This window comes from Vombatus ursinus, unplaced genomic scaffold, assembly GCF_900497805.2.
Source record: "Vombatus ursinus unplaced genomic scaffold, bare-nosed wombat genome assembly UNPS02014779.1, whole genome shotgun sequence".
NCBI classification, from domain to species: domain Eukaryota; kingdom Metazoa; phylum Chordata; class Mammalia; order Diprotodontia; family Vombatidae; genus Vombatus; species Vombatus ursinus.
The window spans coordinates 8,000,351-8,004,248 of record NW_020954557.1 but is presented as its reverse complement, the minus strand read 5'-3'; positions in this window follow the sequence as shown (position 1 = coordinate 8,004,248).

The following is a 3,898-nucleotide window of genomic DNA, read 5'->3' as shown; positions in this document are numbered from 1 at the left end:
TAAAAAAAAAGCATTTATTGGGGTAACACACCCAGTGGACTCCATTCTTTATAGGAGGCCAGAGCAATTAACTAGGTGAGGTGTCTGGTCTAAACATAGTTTGATAGGATGAGAGAAGGGGAGCAAGAGAATGGGAGGAGGGCCCAGCATGGCTCTGGAATGCCTGGAATATCAGGTAGTTGGGAGATGTCCTTGTCATTCAGACAACAGGAAAAGGGGGAAGAGGGGTGCTGTTCTGGAATGTCACATAGTTGGAGGGTGTGTTGTGGAAGCGCATAGATAAGTCCACGATGGAGACATCAATACATAATCTGTGGCTGGTCACGTACTGCATATTATCTCAGATCTCATATCCTGCGTACTGCCTGCCCCATCTGCCTTGAACACTCTATCTGTCTCATCATTGGCACTCAAAATGTGGTCTGGTGGGTGTCCCCAAGACCTTTTCAGGGGGTTTTCTAGATCAAAATTATTTTCATAATAATACTAAGATGTTTCATTGCTATTATGGTAAATAGCTATAGATGTAACCCACACAAACAAAAGCTCTTTAGCATCCTCAATTATTTTTAAGAGTGTAAAGGGATTCTGAGACCAAAACATTTGAGAACCACTGATGCAGTGGGTAGGGAGTTAGCACTAGAAGAAAGGAGATATAGATTCATGTTTTGACTCTACCACATACAGACTGTGTGACTCTGGGTAAGTCACTTAACTTCTCAGTGATCCTACCAATTCTAAGACAGAGTTTCAGAGAAGGTGCTGACCTGAGTTAGTGAAAGAAGTTTCTCATTTATAGCTCTCCAAAACAATGAAGTCATAAGTATTATTTTTTTTTAAAAAGTGACTTTGACCAGGTTACCTTTCTCTCTAGGTATGAGCCTGTGTTCTCAAGTAGGTCTACCTCCAACTTCTCAGTAATAGCCAAAATAAGTTGATAGGTACCCTTATGGGGCAAAACATTTGGAACCTTTTTCCTTTTTCCTCAGCTAGAGCACTGGGCCTAGAGTCAGGAAGACCTGAACTCAAATTTGGCCTCACATATTTATTAGCTGAATGATCCTGGGCAAGTCATTTCACCTCTATTTGCCTCAATTTCCTCAATTGTCAAATGAGAATAATAGCAGCACCTACTCCTCAGGGTTGTTGTGAGGATCAAATGAAACACTGTTTGTAAAGTTCTTAGCACAGTGCCTAGCACATAGTAGGTGCTATATAAGTGCTCATTCCCTTCTCCTTTCCCATCTCAGAATAATATCAATGGACTTGCTTGGTCCCTTTTTTCTTATCAGTAGATCTTGAAACCTACATGCTTTGCAATAATTACATTTAAACAGTTACACTGACATGTAATGTTAATAGCATATTTTCATCCCTCATCCCCTAATAATTGGGCAGAACTATTTCACCACAGTATGTCTTTACATGATGTTTACTACTTACTCAGATTTTAGCTTAGATGGCTTATTGTCCTCTGCCTACAAAAATGTCCTACTCAGCAAAAATTCATTACTACATTTATTAAATACGTGCTCCATGCAAGGCATATAACATATGGGTAATGCAAAGCTAGAATGAAACAGTCCCTCACCTCAAGGACCTGTCATCTAACCCAAGTTTGCCTGAATTCTAGGACCTGATTGTTGGACCTGCTTTGCTACATAATGGCTACTATGGTTCATAGGATCGCTTAAACTCACCTAGAAGATGAGTAACATGTCTCTGATAGTCTTAATCCCAGCTAGTGGTATTGGTTGAAATTGGGGACCCACAAGCAAAAATTAAATAAGCTTTCTAGAATTATAGATTTTTTGATTCCTGAGAGGTCATCTTGTCCAATTTAAAAGGTGAAATAATAGAACTTCAGTTTTACATATATATGCCTTTACTTAATGCCACAGATGTAGGTTCATGACCTCAATCTTCCTCAGGCTTATTATCAATCTCTACTTCTTTGCAGACTCTGAAAAAAATAGTCCTCATTTTTGCCTATCTAAGCAAGCTCACGTGCTTTATGATTTCTCTGAGCTGTAACATTTCAGTACTTAAGGACATTTGGTATTGTTAAGGTGGTGCTATACTGCTCCAAGCTTAATGGTGGGAGCCAAAGTTCCTATGAAATTGAATAAGGACCAGATCTTTCATCCCCATATGTAGAACAGTATTCCAGATGGTTTTCTAAAATCATTGGCATGTGGATGATGACTATAAGTTGTGTTTATGCCAGCTCAGTTTCTCCAGCTGGTACATCAGCTGACCTGTCCTTCCAGCTTCTTCCTCACACAAAGATGAACTGTGGTCTTTAAAAGCAAATAAAACAAGTAAGGCAAGATGATACACCTCGATCACAGTTGCCAGTATAAAGACCAGCCAGGAAGAAAAACTCTCAAGGTTTAATTGACTTTGACCTTTGCTGATCCTTACAACATGTTCTTGAGCAGTAATGGTGAGGAAATAACTGCCAGAAGACACAATATGAGGGTTTCAAAGGGATCCACTTAAATGAAAATATCTACTACTCCCTCATTCATTATTTCCAGTTGCTTCCAGTAGCTTTTAAAGTAAGTATTAAGACTGTAAGGAGCCTTTCTGCAAGGGTTCTTTACTCCTTAAAAAGACAAATGTTTCCTAAAATCTATCATCAAGAATTAAATGAAAATTAACTCAGTCCAAACTATAGAAACTCTGTAGATGCAGTCATTGATGTCTGTTATTGTCCTAGGGCTTAATTCCCTTTCACTATCTCTATATTTGCCATTATTTAAGATCCCTGGATCAGAAAGAAAAGTAGCTTTTACCAGGATAGTAGGTAGAGATCTTCCAGTCTATGGGGTGAATGTTACCTCGTGATTTTTTTCTCTCAGGTCCCTTGCACCTCAGCACTGGCTTCAATATGTATGATCTTTGGCCAATTGTTTATAAAACCCCCTCTGTGACTGGCTGAGAAATGGTCAGTGGACTTGGGTCATCCAACTGATAATTTTACCAGAATGCCCTCTTTCTAGATTGCCACAGCCTCAATGTGAAAATTAAGATTCAGATTGGATGATCCCTGTAAGATTCCAAACCATACCTGAATGAGAATCTCTTCTACAAAATCTTCTAGGTCACTTAGGCTTTGCTCGAAAAGCTCCAATGAGAAGGTACCTCCAGAGGAAGCTCATTTCACTTTTTGACGGCAGAAATCACTCTGATGTTTTTTTCTTCTATCTGCCTCTCTGTATTTTCTCTACAAATAAAGATTTCGTCAGTCCAAATCTCAGGGCAGGCTCATTGATACATGCAGTATTTGCATATAGAGCAAGGGTTCTTAACCTGGGGTCTGTGGATTTTTTTAAAAAAGAAATAATGTGTTGATTTTTCATTGCAATTGATTTCCTCTATAAATTTATGTATTTTATTTTATGCATTTAAATATATTATCCTGAGAAGGGATCCATAGGCTTTAACAGACTGCTAAAAGTGTCCATGACTCTCCAAAGTTAAGAATCCCTGATTCATAGACCATTATGGTTTTTTTTTCTTTAAAAAACAAAATCGAGAAAGGAGAGGATTTTTGATGCTTCCAAGTGTATTGTTGTTCAAATTGCCTGTAGCAGGAAGCTGCATGATTCAAGGGGAAAGTTGGGGCATTTGCCAATGTACCCTTCTAATATTAGTACTGCTACCATAACAGAAACAAGGTTATCTTTTCAATTCAACATTGAAAAAATATTTAAAATTTAAAAAATATATATTTCATTTTAAATATTTCTTTTAAAAATATTTCATTACATGTTTTCCAACTATATTTAAACTTTTAAAAATATTCATTTTAAAAATTGTGAGTTTGAGTTTAAAAGTTTTGAGTTTGGGGGCATGAGTAAGAGCTTTGTCTCTTCACTTTTGGTTTTGGGTG